The sequence below is a fragment of the Panthera pardus genome, unplaced genomic scaffold (genome assembly GCF_024362965.1).
Source record: "Panthera pardus isolate Hobbes unplaced genomic scaffold, ASM2436296v1 HiC_scaffold_16, whole genome shotgun sequence".
NCBI classification, from domain to species: domain Eukaryota; kingdom Metazoa; phylum Chordata; class Mammalia; order Carnivora; family Felidae; genus Panthera; species Panthera pardus.
Window position 1 is genome coordinate 58,816,968 of NW_026526721.1, and position 20,917 is coordinate 58,837,884.

The window sequence follows — 20,917 nt, forward strand, 5'->3', positions numbered from 1 at the left end:
AGTGAAACTACTCTGTATGATACTATAGTAATGGATACAGGCCATTGTACTTTTGTTCAAACCTATAGAATGCCCAAGACCGAGAAATGAACCCTATGTAAACTATGGCCTTGGGGTGATGATTATGTGTCAGGGTAGGTTCATCACTTGTAACAAATGTAACACTCTGGAGGGGATGTTGATAATGAAATAGAAGCTGTGCCTGGGTGGGGTTAGGAGGTGAGGTATATGGGAAATCTCTGCCCCTTCCTCTCAATTTTGCTGTAAAATAAAACTGCACTGAAAAAAATTAAGTCTTAAAACACACAAAACAAAACAAAACAAAACCAAACAAAACCTTTTTATACTACATGGATGTTTAATTTTATCAAATACATATTGCAATCTTACAGTTTTTCCCCTTCAAATATGTAATGGAGTCAATTACATGAATAGGTTAATCACTCTTTTCAATTACATCTTTTTGCTGCCATCTGTTTCCTGCCACATCTAAATAATTCTCTAGTGCTTTCATGAGTCAAATCTGCTATTCACTGTGTTTTGAATTCTTCCCAAATGTTCCTCCCTCCCTCCCAATTTCTTTCATCTTTTCCTGGCCTTAGGTTCCCATCTTTCTATCTCTTAAGAGCTGGTTTTCTTCAGTGTGGAGTTATGTTTACAGAGTGTATTTGTAAGTCCTGAAGGGTTAATGAGGTAATTGGTGAAACATCAGCTATGTTCTGGTCTCAAGGGTGTCGAATGAGATAGCACTATGAGGACAGAGCCCCATGATCCCCTAAAGGATACTTTAGATACAACACTTGCTGTACCTCCCTGACATTCCTTGAAACCATAAGCACTCCCTTCATGCCTTCATGTAGCCACCAGATGTATGTCTGGCTAATGTCTAAAGACCCTTTGTGCTCTCCTTCCTTGCTTTGATGTTCTTTGATACTTCTATCTAAATAAAAACTGTGTGCAGTCTGCTGCGGCTGCTGCTGTTCTTGCTGGCAGAGAGAGCACTGCACGTACGCTCAGCCTAAGTATCTGAGAATTTTTTCTTCAGAGTGCAGCAACAAGTGGCGCCTGAAAGGGACCAAGAGAATCTACTGGCTCCAGGCTGTGTACCTCACCTCTCAAGCCCAAAAACAGAAAAGGACATCTGTGCATTCAGGTAGGAACTACTGGCACTTAATGTCCACAAGGAGACTAGAAAAACATCCCTAATCTTTTCTGTTCCAATCAGGCGTGCAGAATCCTTTGTCTTCAGGTTTCTTTTGCTCTCACTGTTCCTCCTTCCTAATAGACTCCGGTTACTCTAGCTGTATGTGTGGCTTCTCCCTCATTCACTTCCTGAGTTAATGACTATGACGATTAGGACCAACTGTCTCTGGTCAGTCTACCTCGGGAAGGAGACTTAAGGAACATTCCAAAGCAGCTGTCGAAATTCCTTTTGTTTCAGGGAAATTCAGTCTTCTCTGACCGACAAGGACTGCCCATTTCCACTTGTTGGTGGGAAAAAAAAAAATCTGCTGTCTCTTCATCTGTCCAAACTGACAGGCTTTAAAACTGGGAGACCTCTTTCTCTGTCCTCTGGGCTTTTATCCACCAGCAGCCTTCCTGGCTGTACCTCACCTCTTCTGCTTTCCCCTCCCCCTCCTCCCATTTCTGTACCACTTTCGGTGCAGCCAGTGTTTTCCATGTCCCTGGCTCAGCTCCTCCTCCTCCCCTCACTGTCAAGGAGCAAAGAGCACCCCCTTAGACTTACATTGCCCACTTCAGATTTCCTCACTGATACCCTAGGTAGAAATTGACAATGGTGAACAAATTTCTTAACTTTTAAATGGACCCAGGCAAAATATATTTGGTATTTAAAATAATTTTAAGTTTATTGGTTTAATCAAGATAAACGTGTCTTTAAAATTATCAACATCAAATATAAAACTTTTCTACCTAAGTTTACTAAAGGTCAAATAAGCTCATGTTATGTCTGTTGCAATTTGTTAACAAAAAGACAACTTAAAATAATGGCTACTTCTGTCTCAAAAGTTTTCATGGGTAATTGTTAAGATAGCTTTCAAGTTTTGGTAACCTAAAACTTTAAAGTTTTGTCTGGATAATAAATTAAAATTAAATTCATTGGACATTTAGGCCATTTCCAAATCAAATGGAATGCTAAAGAATTGCTTACTAAAAGCAGGCTTGTGCTTTTGGCTTCTTATTACAAAAAAACTAAGGATATTTAAATATGTCAAAAAAACCATACTTTATGCTTAATTAATTCATAAATTTGCCACCTTAAAATTTCTGATATAACAGGGGTGTCTGGGTGGCTCAGTCGTTTAAGCATCCTATTTTGGCTCAGGTCATAATCACATGGCTCATGGGTTTGAGCCCCCTTTGGGCTCTGTGCTGACAGCTCAAAGCCTGGAGCCTGCTTTGGATTCTGTGTCTCCCTCTCTCTCTGCCCCTCTCCTGCTCACACTCTCTCTTTCTCTCTCTCTCCAAAAATAAATAAACATTAAAAAATTCTGATATAGCAGACAGTTCACAGTTAATTACTACTTAATTTTCACTGGAGACTAAAGTTTTTAAGAGTTAAAATTCTAACTATAATTAAAACTGATGAAAATAAAAAAAGTAACTCTGTATGTACAAAAGTAGGAGATATATTAAAAAAAGATATAAAGAATGGGAATACATTTTTGTTAAAGGTAAAAAAAAAATAATAATTTTGTCCTAAATGAGACTGGTTGTTTGGAAAAAAATGGCTTAGGACAAAATCTAAATGCAAAGGAAAGTTATAAAAGGTTCACAAAGGGAAATCTTTGAAAAAAAATTTTATGTGTGGTTAGGACAGAGTAAGGTTAAAATAAACAGATTGTTAAAATACACCGATAAAAGATTAAAATTCTACTTTTCTCTCTATTCAAAAAACAGTTTTCTTAGATTATGGACCTGCTCTTGAGGGAAAAAAAAAAATTGTAAACATAGGTCTTTTGTCTCTTCTGTCTGCCAAAAAAAACAAAGAAAGAAAGAAGCCAAAGCTTTTTGTTTTGTCTTTATCAATCAGGTCTTTGATTACTTAGTCAAAACTTCTCAATGTTAAAAAAGCCAGGTTTTGCTAATAACTATATAAACCTACATATTTGCCTTTAAAATCTCTTATTGCCACCTTGATTAAATAAATAATTATAATTTATAATAATTTAAGGGGCGCCTGGGTGGCTCAGTTGGTTGAACATCTGACTTCGGCTCAGGTCATAATCTCACAGCTCGTGATTTCAAGCCCCACGTCAGGCTCTGTGCTGACAGCTCGGAGCCTGGAGCCTGCTTCGGATTCTGTGTCTCCCTCTCTCTCTGCCCCTAACCCACTCTCATTCTGTCTCCCTCTCTCTCAAAAATAAATAAACATTTTTTAAATATTAAAATTTATAATAATTTTAATATAATATATAATATATTTTAATATAATATAACTTGATTTAATTTTATATAATAATATTATATATATAATAAATAATATAATATAATTTAGGATATGCTTCATAACTGTCTATAATTTTAACAAACTCCCCAAAATTTAAATTGTAAATAAAATATTTTTTAACAATTGGGCCTTTTTATTTAATATGTTACTTAAAAAACCCTGTCAAACAAATAGTAATAAACCTTAGGTGGTATTACTTAGGTAAATACTATGACTGCTCAAACATATATATAAAATTGTAAAATGTTTAGATATTTTAATACAAAGTCATCACTTAATATTCTGATTATCAAAATGTTATATGTTACAAAAATAACTAAATTTCCTTGTCAATTACATCATAATAAACTCTCATATCACATTATTAACCATGTCCATTTTTAAATCTCTTGTCAGTTATAATTATTGTTCTGATACTCTTAAAAAATATGTTTCATCTTCAAAAAAATTTATAAAAAAACTTTTAAGACAAATACAGGTATTTGGCATTTTTAAAATCATAAAACAAATAAATAAAAATTTACAAAATGAAAAAACTACATTTAAACTAAACAAAAATAATAACATTAATAACATTTATAAATAAAATAAGATTATAATTTTTATAACTTGTTAAAAATATTGCTTGTTCTCTAATGTTTGCTCTTCCAAATTAAAAAAATTATCTTAAGATATCTATGATATTATAAAAGTATAATAAAATATTCATTTATATACAAATTAAAACATTTAACTTTTCTCTTTACTTAAACCTTCTAAAATTCAAAAACTCTCAATAAATGTTCTTTCATGACAAGTACAATTGTTTACATAAATCCAATAAGAATCTGTTTTCCTTATAATAAAATACCATTAAAAATACTCATTATTTTACCAAGGCTTTAACTAAAATGTCATATTTAAAAATGATATACATAAACTCAAATATAACCAAACAATTTTAAAAAACTGAAGTTAACTTTATAAAACATAAAGCCAATAAAGCCCCTTAAAAATCTTAGCTTAATACCTTACTTAAAAATTCGCAACAACCTTACCAGGTAACTAAACAATGTCACTTCTCATTCCTTTTATCACCAAAATACACACTCTCTATCCAAACAATTTTCTATTCCTCTCTCTCAGACAAAAAAATTTCATTCGTTCCTGCCCAAAATATCAACAATTCTCTCCTACCTATTTGCCCCACGGAGTAAGTCCTCGGGGCCTGACAGCCAATCAATTTTGGCAAGTGAATTTTACACACATATCATCTTTTGGTAAAACTCAGTGGGTACATGTGTCTTATAGACACTTTTTCAAAATATATATGAGCTTCTGCCCAAAGAGAAAAACACACCTCACATGTTATTTCTCGTTTATTAAAATGTTTTGCAATGATGGATATACCTAAAAAGATCAAAACTAATAATACCCCAGCTTACACCTCACAACAATTACAACTCTTCTTACAATAAAATAAATACCATTCCACTAAAATTCCTTATAACCCACAAAATCAAGCCATCCTAAAACTTGCAAATGGCCTCCTAAAATTATTTTTATTAAAACAAAAAGGGGAAAATACCACCCCTAGGTCCAAATTAATGAAAGCCCTATTCCCATTAAATCATTTACAATTAGGAGAAATTTTCTCTCTGCAATGCTCATTTTCAAATGGAACAGGAACTCCCCAAAACCCCAAAGTATGGTATAGATGGGCCAACCTGGAAAGGTCCGATACAATTGTTAACCTGGGAGAGAGGTTGTGCTGCTGTGCTTTTTTCCTCAGGGCCCTTTGTGGGTACCTACTCGGTTAATAAAACCACGAGGGACTCAGGAATCCAATACTAAACTTCAACTGATGACAATGACCCCTCCCAGCGGGATGTCAAATCCAAAGAAGAGGAAAATTGATCATTCAGCCAACTGAGACATCTCCTGAGGGATGTTAAAAAATTAACCTCACAGCCTAAAGAGGTTCTAATCAACACAGGCACGCCTGTGATCCCTGAAAATACGTTCCTATCCGTCATCTCTTGCCTAATTGCCAACTCAGCTAAAGTAATACTCCTGCTAATGTGTCTGAATTCTTTACCTGTTGCTTCCACTCACCCACACTCTACTTTTACCTGCTGGGCTCATCTTCTTAGCCCTCCTATGTTTGATTTAATCTCTTGGGAAGATCCTGAAATTCCTATCTCATCTAATGAGTCCTCTATTACCATAGGATACTGGGTTCCCATTAACGCTGATGATTCATCTAACTATCCAGCCCATAGGCTCCCAATAGATTGGGATTTTTCTCACTTGGGCATCCCTTTATGTTTATTTTATAATCCTAATACTCAAAATACTAACCAAAGTCGCTGTGTCCCTCTTCACAAACGATGGTATACGAACAGCATACTTAAAACACCAGAAGATGAATCTCAGGTGAGTACTATCAAATATCAACATTTTGTTCTCACGATAGGAATAGGAGGAAACTTAACTGAGGGAAAACAACAACCAAAACCTCTAATGCCAGTATGTACAAGACCCTGGCTAGAGATGGGGTCCTATGATGGCTTCTCATGGGACCTCTGCCGTTCTCGTAATTTTACCCAAATATCCCTATTGAACAATACAATCCTTAAAGACTGGGGACCCCATGAACTGATGGTGATAACAAGTAATAAAACTTGGGAAGGACATATCTGAAATTGGTCTCTTCCTTTCCATTATGATACCTCTAAACCCATACGGAATCCTGGATTTGTGAGTCTGATACTTAGATACTCCACTAATGCCTATACCTCTATTAAAACTTTTTCTTGGAGGGTTGGCCTACCATTTATTCAAAGAAAATTTAGACATGGTCCCGTGACACTTATACACAGCAAATTTAACTGATCCTATACCGGTAAAATCAATACTACTCTTATATGTACCATAAGGCCATATGTTTTCTTACTTGCATCTATAGGTCTAAATCTTAGTGAGACACACACTATTTTCATAGGAAACAAAACATGGGCAACCCCCTGTTGCTCTACTACAAACATATCACATTTACATACAACTTTTGTCTATACAGCCAAATGAAAGGCACAGCTCAGGTTGCCAGTCTAATTAAATCAGCCCTGGCAAGGGGGTCCCCATTGCAACAGCTTGTCCCTGCATTAAAAGAAAGAATGAGAAGCCAAAAGGCTTCTAGGCATTTTCTTGGCGGCTATTTTACCCATTACAGCACTTGCAGCAACAGCAGCTACAGTAGCCACCTCCTTACAGACCACACACCAAATAAATCAGTATATGCAAAATACTACTTTAGATTTAGAAAAACAAGTAAGAACTGATCAGCAAATCCTTGCCCAACCTCAGGCATTAGCAGCCTAGGTGTCCAGCTAGGAGAACATCAACAGGCATTATGAACCCAATCACAACTTGTATGTGACTCAGGTTTCACAACCTACTGTATCACTCCCACTTACTACAATGAGTCCTGGAATCAAATGCATAGACCTCTTGATCAGGCATTCGACTCACCCTTGAACATCTCCATTAAAAACTTAAAAATCAGATTGCAAAACAGTTACAAGAGCTTCAATGAAAAAAGCCAATATGCCACAATTAACAGTCTCAATAATATTTCTCTTTTTAAAAAATTTTTTTAATGTTCATTTATTTTTGGCAGAGAGAGAGAGAGACAGAGCATGAGTGGGGGAGGGGCAGAGAGAGAGGGAGACACAGAATCCGAAGCAGGCTCCAGGCTCTGAACTGTCAGCACAGAGCCCAACGCGGGGCTCAAACTCACAGACCATGAGATCATGACCTGAGCCGAAGTCACCCAGGCACCCCTCTCAATGATATTTCTAACTGGATCAACCCAAAAAACTGGTTCTCCTCGTTCAATCTACACTCCTGGTTTAACACTATTATAATATTGCTAATCATCTTGTTTCTCGTTGCAGTTATCAACATGATGGTGTCTCTTTGCTCCCGTAACAAGTCATCCAAGGTATTCTTCACCAATACCCAGATGCTCACCACTTCTGTGACAACGCCTTTTCCTGCTAATAAAAAGATAAAAGGGGGTAGATGGTGAGTTATTTTTAGAGAGTGTATTTGTAAGTCCTGAAGGGTGAATGAGGTAATTGCTGAAACATCAGCTATGTTCTGGTCTCAAGGCTGTCGAATGAGATAGCACTATGAGGACAGAGCCCCATGATCCCCTAAAGGATACTTTAGATACAACACCTGCTGTACCTCCCTGACATTCCTTGAAACCACAAGCACTCCCTTCATGCCTTCGTGTAGCCACCAGATGTATGTCTGGCTAATGTCTAAAGACCCTTTGTGCTCTCTTTCCTTGCTTTGATATTCTTTGATACTTCTATCTAAATAAAAACTATGTGCAGTCTGCTGCTGCTGTTCTCGCTGGCAGAGACAACCTTGTATGTCTTCTCAGTCTAAGTGTCTGAGAACTTTTTCTTCAGTGCGTGGCTACCTTCACCCTTAACTAGACATATATGGAAATATGGAAGCCAGTGTTGCTCAGAATGTTTTGGAACTTCTTTGGGAAAATTGCAAGGAAAGACAGGGTGGATTCAAAAGTTTGCTTCCATCTGCTTAAGCCTGCTCTGATTTTAGCTACTTCCCTCATTTGTTCTACCTGTTCACACTTTGGGATAAGATTCCATTTCTTCTGATGTGAGTTGAAATCATTGACTTCAAATAGATAATGATTACTATATTCTTATGTTCTCTGATGCTCATTTTCTGAAACAAAATTTCCCCATATACTTTTTGCCTCTATTTTAAAATTTAAAAACCCCAAATAGAAAGTTAGGGTTTCCTTCTTAGCCTGTGAGCTAGAAATATTAGAAATATCAAAGGAGCAACAATAATCACACATTAATAAACATAGGGATCAAAAAATAAGAATTCAAGGAGACAATAAAGGTACAGAACAAAACACTGGAGGATTTGTCCTGTCACACAAATTTAGTTTCACTCCATTCCAGGGCCCCCTGTGTTACCCTGGACTCAGCTGGACAACTAATCAGTGCACTATTGACATAGGGTAGATCAGAAGGTTTGCTGGATAATAAACAAATTTATCACTGCCACAAGGCAAAAAAAAGTGGATAAATATCTTTACTTTTTGCTAAAAATGTCACAGCATCAGACTTACCAGATACCACGGTATTGACAGAGATCAGTACCCTCAAAGCTGATATCCTCCCCAGAGTATGCATTTGGAGTGGTCAGCCACGGAGGAGCCACTGACAGGAAATATTGCTCAGTTTTGTTGAGTGATAAAGAAAAAAAAAACAACGCCTACAATTCATTGGTTCTTCCAGAGTACTGAAGTGACAACATAAATTTTGTAGCAACTCATTTAGAAAGTAGTATTTTGGGAAGCATAAATTACACCTGGTAAAATGCACAAATCTTTAGTGGACAGCTTGATGAATTTTTACATGTGTATACACTCAGATAATCGCCTACAAAACCAAGGTAAGACCATTTCACTATTAAGAAGTTTCCTTCCTGTTCCTTCTCTGTCAATATCCCTTCCCCAGAGAGAAACACAATTCTGACTTCTATCACCACTTTGCCAGTTTTTGAACTCCATATAAATGAAATTCTACCATGTGAGGAATTCAACTCTACCTGCCATACATAAGCTTCTCAATACGGTTCTCACTGTCACCCTGAACCTGATTCATCCCCGGGTGGCCAAGTATGGCAGCCATCTTTCATTTCAAATTGTCACAGACAGTCTGCCTTTCCTCTCATCTATCTGAATGTCATTGTGTTGTGTCCCACCATCAAAAAAAAACTTTCAATCTTATAAAACATTGGCACTTTGGGCAAGATTGCATGGCCACAACTGCTTACTCTTACATAGCTTCTTGGGGGTCTGCTCTTGCCTTACTAATTTATTCCAAACCACCAGGAGAACAGCTTGGGAAGGAAGTGTTGCCTGTTGGTAAGCTTGTGCTTTAACTTGCAGCTTGTTGCTGTGTCTGCTGGTGGTTTCCATGTGACTCCTTACCCAAATCTTCTTGGTGTTGGAAGATTAAGAAATAAAGAACGTTATTTCATAATAATAAAAGAGTAAGTTCATAAAGAAGACATAACATTCCTAAAAGTTTTTGCCCTTTATAACTGACCTTCAAAACTATACCTCCTCAACAATAGAAGTTGACAGAAAATCAACAAGTACATAGAAGATTTAAACACTATCAATCAACTCGAACTCATTAACGTTTGTTGAGCACTCCAAAAACAACAGAATATGCACTATTTTCAAGTATGTATGAAATATTTATGAAGTTAGTCCTCTACTAGAGTCACATATCATGTCTCAATACATTTAAAATATCTCAACTCATACACTATATGTTCTCTGACCACAGAGAGGTGAAATTAGAAATCAATTATGGAAATATATCTGGAAAATCCTCAAATATTTGGAAACTGAATAGCACTTTCCTAAATAATCCACAGGTCAAGAAGCAATCTAAAAAAGTTTATTAAGTATTTTGAACTAAATGGAAATGAAAAACTTCACAAAAGAAAATTCTAAGCACATACAACCCCCTTAAACCAAGCATTTCAAAAAATATTCCCAATTATACACAAGTTTTTCTAAAATGATGAAAACAGAGGGATTACATCCTATCTTAGTCAGCTCAGGATACAATTACAAAATACCATAGATTGGATGGCTTAAGCAAGAGACATTTATTTCTCACAGTTGTAGAAGCTGGGAGGTCCAACATCAAGATGTTGGCCAATTTGGTTCTTGGTAAGATTGCCTCTTCCTGACTTGTAGACAGCTACCTTTTCACTGTGTCCTTAGTGATAGAGAGAGAGTTCTCTCTCTTCCTTTTTTTTTTTTTTTAATAAGAACACTATTCACATCATGGAACCCTCAGAATCTCATCTAAACTTAATTACCACTCAAAACCCTGACCTCCTGATGCATCACATTGGGAGTTGAACTGAATTTCGAAAGGACACAAACATCAGTCCATAACCCTGTGCCAACTCATTCAATACCACTAGCATGACCCTGATACCACATAAAGCAAGGGAAAATATTACTAGAGAACTACAGATCAGTATCTCTCACGAACATAGATGCAAAAATTCTAAGGAAAATTGTAGTAAATAGAATCTAACAATATATATTAAGGATGATACATTATGTCCAAGTGGGTTTTAACCAAGAATGCCAGCTGAATTTAATATTCAGAAAAAAATATTACCATGTCAAAAGCTAAAAAAGAAGAAAATTCTGATCATCTCAATTGGCACAAAAAATATTTTTACAAAATCAAACATCTATTCCTATTTAAAACTCTGAGACCCTGATGAACATGAATACAAAAATTCTCAACAAAATACTAGCCAACTGGATCCAAGAATACATTAAAATAATTATTCACCACAATCAAGTGGGATTTATACCCGGGATGCAGGGCTGGTTCAATATCCACAAATCAATGTGATACATCATGTTAATAAAAGAAAGAACCATATGATCCTCTCAATAGATGCAGAGAAAGCATTTGACAAAATACAGCATCCTTTCTTGAAAAAACCCTCAAAAAAGTAGAGTTATAAGGATTATACCTCAAGATCATAAAAGCCATATACGAAAGACCCACCACTAATACCTCACTCTCAATGGGGAGAAACTGAAAGCTTACCCCCTAAGGCCAGGAACACAACAAGATGTCCACTCTCACCACTGTGATTCAACATAGTGTTGGAAGTCTTAGCCTCAGCAATTAGACAATGGAAAGAAATAAAAGGCATCCAAATTGGCAAGGAGGAAGTCAAATTCACTCTTTGCAGATGATATGATACTCTAGGTATAAAGCCCAAAAGATTTCACCAAAAAACTGCCAGAATTGATCCATGAATTCAGCAAAGCCTCAGGATATAAAATTAATGCACAGATCAGTTGCATTTCTGTACACTAATAATAAAGCAGCAGAAAGAGAAATCAAGGAATCGATTCCATTTACAATTGCACCAAAACCCATAAAATACCTAGGAATGAACCTAACCAAGGAGGCAAAATATCTACACACTGAAAAGTATAGAAAATTTATGATGGAAATTGAATGACACAAAGAAATGGAAAAACATTCCATGCTCATGGTTAGGAAGAACAAATATTGTTAAAATGTTGATACTACCCAAAGCAATCTACATATTCAATGCAATCCCTATCAAAATAACACCAGCATTTTTCACAGAGCTAGAACACATTTTTCATGTAGCTAGAACTTCTAATGCTAGAAGATGCATTACAATGCTGTAATCATCAAGACAGTATGGTACTGGCACAAAAACAGACACTTAGATCAATGGAACAGAATAGGAAACCCAGAAATGGACCCACAAACGTATGACCAACTAATCTTTGGCAAAGCAGGAAAGAATATCCAATGGAATAAAGACAGTCTCTTCAGCAAATGGTGTTAGGAAAACTGGACAGCAACATGCAGAAGCATGAACCTGGATCACTTCCTTACACCATACACAAAAATAAACTCAAAATGGATGAAATACCTAAACATAAGACAGGAAGCTATCAAAATCCTAAAGGAGAAAGCAGGCAAAAAGCTCTTTGACCTCGGCCACAGCAACTTCTTACTCAACATGTCTCTGGAGGCAAGGGAAACAAAAGCAAAAATGAAGTATTGGGACCTCATCAAAATAAAAAAAAGCTTCTGCATAGCAAAGGAAACAACCAGAAAAACTAAAGGCAACTGACAGAATGAGAAGACATTTGCAAATGACATATCAGATAAAGGCTTAGGATCCAAAATCTATAAAGAACTTATCAAACTCAACACCCAAAACCCAAATAATCCAGTGAAGAAATGGGTAAAAGACACGAATAGACATTTTCCCACAGAAGGCATCCAGATGGCTAACAGACACATAAAAAAATGCTCAACATCACTCATCATCATGGAAATACAAAGCAAAACCATAATGAGATACCACCTCACACCTGTCAGAACGGCTAAAATCAACAATGCAGGAAACAACAGATGATGGCAAATCAGATGCGGAGAACGAGGAACACTTTTGCACTAATGGTAGGATAGAAACTGGTGCAGCCACTTGGGAAAACAGTGTGGAGATTCCTCAAAAAACTAAAAATAGAACTACCTACGACCCAGAAATTGCACTACTAGGTATTTATCCAAAGGATACAGGAGTGCTGTTTCAAAGGGGCACACGCACCCCAATGATTATAGCAGCGCTATTGACAATAGCCAAAGTGTGGAAAGAGCCCAAATGTCCATCGGTGGATGAATGGGTAAAGAAGATGTGGTATATATGTACAATGGAGTATTACTCGGCAATCAAAAAGAATGAAATCTTGCCATTTGCAATTGCGTGGATGGAACTAGAGGGTATTATGCTAAGCGAAATTAGTCAGTCAGAGAAAGACAAATATCATATGACTTCACTCATGTGGAATTTAAGGTACAAAACAGATGAACATAAGGGAAGGGAGGCAAAAATAATATTAAAACAGGAAGAGGGACAAAACATAAGAGACTCTTAAATACAGAGAACAAACTGAGGGTTGTTGGAGGGGTTTTGGGTTGGGGGGGTCGTGCGCTAAATGGACAAGGGGCATTAAGGAGGACACTTGTTGGGATGAGCACTGGGTGTTATATGTAGGTGATGAATCACTGGATTCTACTGAAATCATTATTGCACAATATGCTAACTAACTTGGATGTACATTTAAAAAAATAAAATAAAATAAAACTCTGAGAAAGTAGGAATAGAAGAAACATTCTTCTACCCAATAAAGAGCACCTATAAAACAAACAGAACCCAGCAGCCAACATTGTATTCATGGTGAAAGTCAGCTTGCTTTCCCCTAAGACTAGAAGTAATACCAGGATGTCCACTTTCATTACTTCTAATGAGCCTTTCACTAAAGGGTTTAGCCAGTGCAATAAGTAAGCATGATCTTGGGTTATAATAAGAAATATATATTTGATTGCTTGCACAGAGCTCCTAAAATCCTTGTAATTTCCTGAGTGATAGAGATGAGAGGAGTGCCTTTTGTTATTCATAACAAGTCCCTTTCTTTAAAAAAATTTTTTAAATTAATTTATTTATTTTTGAAGAGAGAGACAGAAAGAGCTAGCAAGGGAGGGGCAGAAAGAGAGTGAGAGAGAGAGAATCCTGAGCAGACTCTGCACTGTTAGCATGGAGCCCAATTTGGGGCTTAAACTCACTAACCGTGAGCTGAAACCAAGAGTTGGATGCTTAGCTGACTGAGCCACCCAGATGCCTCCATAACAAGCCCCTTTCAACCATACCTGAGTTTATACTAATGAGGTGAACTTGACATGCCTCTGGATAGCTTCAGGATGGTGGCTGGTTTCAGGGGAAGCAACCACATTTCTAAGGGTTGGCAACTTCAGGCCTATCGCATGACCTCCAGAGCCAATGATTTAATCATCATGCCTACGTAATGGAAACTATATGAAAATCCTAAACAAAAGCATTCAGAAGGCTTCTGCTTTGGTGAATGCATCCAAAACTCTGTGGGGACAACAGAGCCCCTATGCTTGAGAGCTTTTCAGATCTGACCTATGTACATCTTCATCTGGCTATTTCTTTGTATCTTTTTAAATATTTTTTATAATAAACCAGTGTTTATTGCCATTATAGCAAATTATCAAACCTGGGGGAAGGGGTCTCATGGGAGCTCTCAATTTGTAGCCAAGTTGGACAGTAATGTGAGTAACCTGGAGACCCACCACTTGCAACTGGCATCTGAAGTAGAGGGCTGTCTTTTGGCACTGAGCCTGTATCTGTGGGGTCTGTGCTAATTCTGGATAATTAGTGTCAAAATTGAATGAAATCGTACATCACCCAGTTGGTGTGTACAGACAATTGGAGAATTGCTCGGTGTCGAAAATTTTGATGTCAGAAATTTTATTGTGAAAATTTCGATGTCAGAAATTTCATGAGTAGATAAACAGTTATTATTCAATAAGTGAAAACAAATAAAAGTCATACAGATTGGAAAGGAAGAAAGGAAGCTGTCTTAATTTACATACATCATGATCATCTCTATTGTAAATCTGATAGAATCTTCAAAAAAACTATTCAAACCACTAAGTATAATTATCTAGTTTGCAGAATATATAAGGTCAATATACAAAACTCAGTTGTATTTTAATATAATATTAAGGAACAATTAGAAATTGAAATTTGAAAAATAATATCCTTGGCACGCCTGGGTGGCTCAGTCCATTGAGCATCTGACTTCAGCTCAGGTCATGATCTCACGGTTCCTGAGTTTGAGCCCTGTAACAGGCTCCCTGCTGTCAGTGTGAAACCCTCTTCAGGTCCTCTGCCCCCCTCTCTCCCTGCCCCACCTCTGCTCATGTTCTCTCTCTCAAAAATAAACATAAAAAATAACAATATCTTTTACAGTAGCATCCAAAAGTATGAAATGTAGTATTTAGGGACAAGCCTCAGCAAGATGTGTAAAGCTATACACTGAAATGTATAAAATATTGCAGAGAGAAATAAAAGTAGGCCTAAATAAATGAGAGATCTACGACGCTCATGGATTGGAAGACTCATTATCGCTAAGATATTAATTCTCCTCAAACTGATATATACTTCAACATAATCCGGTTAAAATCCAAAAAGTGTTCTTTGCAGAAATTGACAAAGTCTAAAATGTATATGGAAATGCAAAGTACCTAGGATAGCCAAAGCAACTTTGCAAAAGAACAGTCGTAGAGCTAATGCTAACTGATTTCAAGACTTATAAAGCTACAAACAGTGTGACATTGGCACAACAATAGACACAAGGTTCAATAAACAGCATAGAGAGTCCATAAATAGACTCTTACACATGAGTGCAAATGATTTTCAACAAAGACAAAGGGTAATTTAGTGGTTTTGGGATATGCACATGAATATCAGTGTACAAAAAAAAAAAAAAAAAAAAAAAAAAGAACCTAGGTCTATATCTCCACCAGATACAAAATTCCATCAAAATAGATTATAAATATAAATGTATAACCTAATTCTAGAAATGTTCTATAACAAAACACTAGGAAATCTTTGTGTTAGAAAAAAAAAATTCTTAGGGGCCCCTGGGTGGCTCAATCAGTTGAGCATCTGACTTTGGCTCGGGTCATGATCTCGCTGTCCATGAGTTCAAGGCTCTGTGCTGACAGCTCAGACCCTGGAGCCTGCTCCGGATTCTGTGTCTCCCACACTCTCTGCCCCTTCCCCACTCATGCTCTTTCTCTCTCACTCTCAAAAATAAATAAATATTAAAAAATAATAAAAGGAAAAAATTCCTAGATGCAACCAAAAGCATAGTCAAGTAAAGGAATAAGTCGATAAATTATTCATCAAATAAAAAAAGTCCTCTCTTAAAAACAAACAAACAACAAACAACAACTACCAAAAACCATCTTTTCAAAAGACAGTGAATGTTGTAAAGAGAATGAAAGGACTTGTATTCAGAAAATAGAAAGAATTCTGAATAAAGAATGAAGAAACAAACTACTGAATTTTTTTAAATGAGAAAAGCATTTCAGCACTTACCAAAGAAAATATATGAGTGATAAATAAATTTATGATAAGACAGTCATCATTAGTCTTAGAGAGATATACATTAAAACCATAATGAGAGATTAATATAACATTGTATGTCTTTGATAACTTTGATAATAAAACTTTTATAAAACCATTAGAGAGAAATACACATCTACTGTGATGTCTAAAAAATCTGATCATACCTGGGTGCTGAATGGCTCAGTTGGTTAAGCATCTGACTCTTGATTTTTAGCTCAGGTCTTGATCTCACTGTTTGTGAATTTGAGCCCTATTCTGGGCTCCATGCTGGCAGTGCAGAGCCTGCTTGGGATTCTCTCTCCCTCTCTCTCTGCCCTCCCATAAACTTAAAAAAAGAATATACTGACCATACCATGAATTGCTAAAAATAGGGAAAAACTGGAAATGTGGACATTGGTGAGAGGAAAGTAAAATAGTATGACCACTTAGCAAAAAGTTTGGCAAAATTACTTTAAGTTAAAAATCCACATGCTGTATTATACAGCTAAACCTTTGACAGCTTTTTACTGAGGAAAATAGAAGCACATGTCCACAAAAATACTTGCATAGGAATGTTTGCAGCTTTATTTGCAATAGCCTAAAACTGGAAACAACCCAGGTGTCCATCAATAGGTAAATGGATAAACAAACTGTGGTATATTCACAAAATGAAATACTATTTAGCAATAAAAATAATGAACTTTAATGTGTGACCTTATATTAAATCATTATGTTCAGGAAAGGAAACTAGATTCCCCCCCTCCCCAAAAAGGAGTACATATTGTATGATCACATTTATATAAAAATCTAGGAAATGTAAATTGATATATAATGACAGAAAGCAGATCAGTGGCTCCTTGAAGGAGAACAAGAGTTTGAGGGTAGGATTACAAAGAAAAACAAGAAAATGTGGGGGTGATGGATAAGTTAATTATCTTTTTAAACAATTATTTATTTATTTATATTCATTTATTGTTGAAAGAGAGACAGAATGCGATCAGGGAGGGGCAGAGAGAGAGAGAGGGACACAGAATCCGAAGGCTCCAGGCTCTAAGCTGTCATCACAGAGCCAGACACGGGGCTCGAACCCACCAACCGTGAGATCATGACCTGAGCCAAAGTTGGATGCTCAGCCCACTGAGCCATGCAGGTGCCCCAAGTTCATTATCTTGACTGTGCTGATGGCTCACAAATGTAAAACTATGTCAAAATGTAACAAATTGTACCCTTGAAATATGCGCAAAATGTAACAAATAGTTATATCAATTAAACTACAATAAAACTGTCTTGGGGTGCCTGGGTGGCTCAGTCGGTTGAGCATCCGGCTTCGGCTTAGGTCATGATCTCATGGTTTGTGAGTTCAAGCCCCGTGTCGGGCTCTGTGCTGACAGCTCAGAGCCTGGAGCCTGTTTTGGATTCTGTGTCTCCCTCTCTCTCTGCTCCTCCCCTGCTCGTGCTCTGTCTTTCTCTCTCTCAAAAATAAATAAATAAACATTAATAAAAATTTTTAAAAAAACAAAGCTGTCTTTAGGTGTTTGGAAATAAAGCATAACCACTGATAGATGTAGATTACAATGGCTATCTTTTAAACTACAAAGGGAAAAGAAAGAAAAGAGGAAAAATATTAGCCAATCCAGCAAGGCAGAGTAAGAGAAAAAAATAAAATAAGGCAGGGGGAAAAAACATACTAAATAAGACATATAAGATTGTAGAAATATGACCAAATTTGTAAGTAACTACAACAAATGTGTATGGTTTAAATTCTTGTCTTAAAAGTTAAAATTTTCAAAGAGTTAATAAAAAGCAGCCATATCTGCTTTATTAAAAAGCTGTAGCTCTTTGTAACAGGTACACCTAAAATAAAATGTCACAGAGAAGTTGAAGAAACAGAGTCGATGGCATACCAGGCAAATACTAACCAGTGAAAGCTGGAAAAGATGGACTGGGCAGCCAGGGAGGTAAGTGGTTCACATTTCCCATCAATAGAGAACTCACCATTCAAACACAAGGAATGCAATGTGCTGATGGTCTCCAGCAGTTAATGGCTTCAGGATCCATTTCAGCTTTTTTTTTTTTTAATGTTTTAATGTATTTTTGAGAAAGAGAGAGACAGAGTATGAGTGGGGGAGAGGGTCAGATAGAGAGGGAGACATAGAATCCAAAGCAGGCCCCAGCCTCTGAGCCATCAGCACAGAGCCTGATGCAGGTCTGGAACTCCTGAACCACGAGATGATGACCTGATCTGAAGTCCGATGCTCAACTGACTGAGCCACCCAGGCGCTCCTCCATTTCAACTTTTGAGTTGAGGCCATATTCTTCCCAGACAATGACTATGCATGAAGGCACGTTAGGGTTTGGCCATTCCTGCTCTTTTAAGATACTTCATACAAGTCATCTTTGCTCCAGGGCTTCAAATGGGTTTGGCAAAGAATTTGGCAGTTCTGTATGTGATCTGAGGCCCTTGTATCCTGCTCCCTCTCCTTTTCCTTTCACAGGTTTGATTCAGATCAGCAGCAGGGGCTGAAATCTTTGCCTCCCCTCTCCTACTTCCTGCCCCTTTCATCTTTCACAGGTATAAGCCCTCTCTCCCAATTAACCTTTACTGCTCCTAACTCCATCTCAGCCTCTGCTTCCTGGAGAGCCTGTTTCAGTTTCCATGTTTTTCTGATTCAGCAGATCTAAACTGCATTTGGGTGATCTATATAATTTTGTATTCATTTCCTCATGTGATTCTGATGTTCAATCACATTTAGCACCCCTGTAGTGGAAGATTTTAATACATTTATTTCCTGTGCCACATAATTTAGCACTTATAAATTATCTTGAAGTCTTTTAAGTGTCATTTACATGGCTGTTTTGACATTAGCAAGTTAAGATGTAAATACAATTTTGCTTTGCTTTGTTTTGAACCCATTTAACTGTGAGTCTCCTCCCAAGCAAGGATGGATGGAGAATTAAGAATGTCAAGGACAGGGTTATGGTGTCTGTTGTGTGCATTACTCGATAAACTTATGTGGAGAAACTTAATGGATTGTTTTTTTGTTTTAGCAAATGGTGTCAAAATGGTTTGGTGAAAATCATGTGCCAAATGTCATTACATTAGTTTTACCTTCAAAATGAATGAAAAATATTTTAAAGATAAAGCCTAGTGTAGCCAAAATGGCTGGAGGGAGAAGAACAGTGACAGAAGAACTGTCTTAAGTGTTTCAAATGGCATAACTGAAAAATGAATGGATTTCGTTTTAATTTCTACCATGATGAAAAAAGTTTATCCATTTATTCTGAGAGAGAAAGAGAAAGAGAGAGTGTAGGTACACATGTAGGGGGAAGGACAGAGGGAGGGGGAGAGAGAATCCCAAGCAGGATCTGCAGTGACAGTGCATGAGGCTTGATCCCACAAATCGTGAGATCATGATCTGAGCAAAAGTCAAGAGTTGGATGCTTAATTGACGGAACCAACCAGGAGCCCCTACCATGGTGAAAATGTTTAATGTTTTTCCTGCCATGGAGAAGCAGACTGTTTTTTTCATAAATTTTCAAAATTAAAAATTTTTTGAAAATATTATAAACAATGTACACATGATTAATACTGTATTCCACCTAAATAATAGGGCAAGGTCATGTCATCCATTAGCTATCCTCTTATCACATGCACCATATTTTATGGATACCCAAATTCTTCATAATGCATATTTAGCTGCTTATTTAGTCAATGAAAATCTGTTACTTGCTCAATACCTCACAATAAAATGTACACCATAAAAATACACATTTTCAATTTATCACATCTGTAAAAATGTTAGGTATTAGTTACCAATATCTCTATAGCAATAGAATGCATTCAGAATACGAATTGCTCACATGTGTTCCCTCTCTCATTCCTGCTCTTTCCCACAAAAATGACAAAAACATAAATCCGGTTTTGTTAAATAGTGTGATTCTTATTATACTCTGACATCATATTTATTAACTGGTTGATTAAAAACAAAAAGTGGCAATCTTGCAGATATAAAAGTAATGGTATAGAAAAAGACAGAATCAAATACAGTTGAAAGGAATGTAAATTGATACAACTTGACACATCAGTCAATAATGAAAATGCACAATTCCCCTCAAGGAATTTCTAATTCCTCCCAAGGGAATTATTGTACAAATATACTCAAGCAAATGCAAAGAGATATATCTATGTGGTATTGTTTATAATAGCAAAACAAACAAAATTTAAATCATCTAAATGTCCATAATTAGGTCTATGGTTAACTAAATTTTCACATAACCATAAAATGGAATTTTTGTAACCATTCAAATGAACGCAATAGCTCTGCCTGTGTTGTTTTAAAAGATCTCAAAGACTGATTATATTTTGCATTCTAGAATTCTAAGAAAATCAAAAGAGTAGCTTTACTGTTTCTTTATTCATTTGTTCTGGTGCTAGATTCAAGTAACTTATGAAGTATGGAGACACAGCCCATCAACTTCGTTTTGTAACACCTGAGACCTCCTCACTCTGCTCACAGTGTCATAGATTGCTCTTCTCTGTGTAGCTGCCATAGGATTGCATTTCATCCTAAGAAAGAACTCAAAGTCAAAAATCCATTCACAAAAGCCAGAAGTCACTAATTTCCTACGTTTTCCTAACTGGTGTCCACAGCTTTAGTTTCTACCAATAGTGCTTGTATTTGCATCTCTAGGCTTACATGGACATAAGAGAAAGACTCTTTTCTATTATTTTATCAAAAAAATTGTTGATTATGTAGGTCTCAGTGTCAAACGAAAAAGATTGTGTGAAAGTGGAAATGGAGAAGAAATGAAGTAATATGAAAGGTATTTCAAAGG

General features: G+C 36.6%; 1 protein-coding gene and 1 long non-coding RNA gene across 4 annotated transcripts in view; one reads left to right on the plus strand and one right to left on the minus strand.

The window, feature by feature from the left end:
* Positions 1-20,917, minus strand: part of LOC109266391 (cell surface glycoprotein CD200 receptor 1-like) — a 147,343-nt gene that overhangs the window by 54,270 nt on the left and 72,156 nt on the right. The gene's annotated exons all lie outside the window — the stretch shown is intronic.
* LOC109266393 (uncharacterized) lies at positions 699-7,527 on the plus strand. The gene is made up of 2 exons (XR_002079700.2): positions 699-1,153; positions 7,405-7,527. It is a non-coding gene; the product is annotated as an uncharacterized LOC109266393 (long non-coding RNA).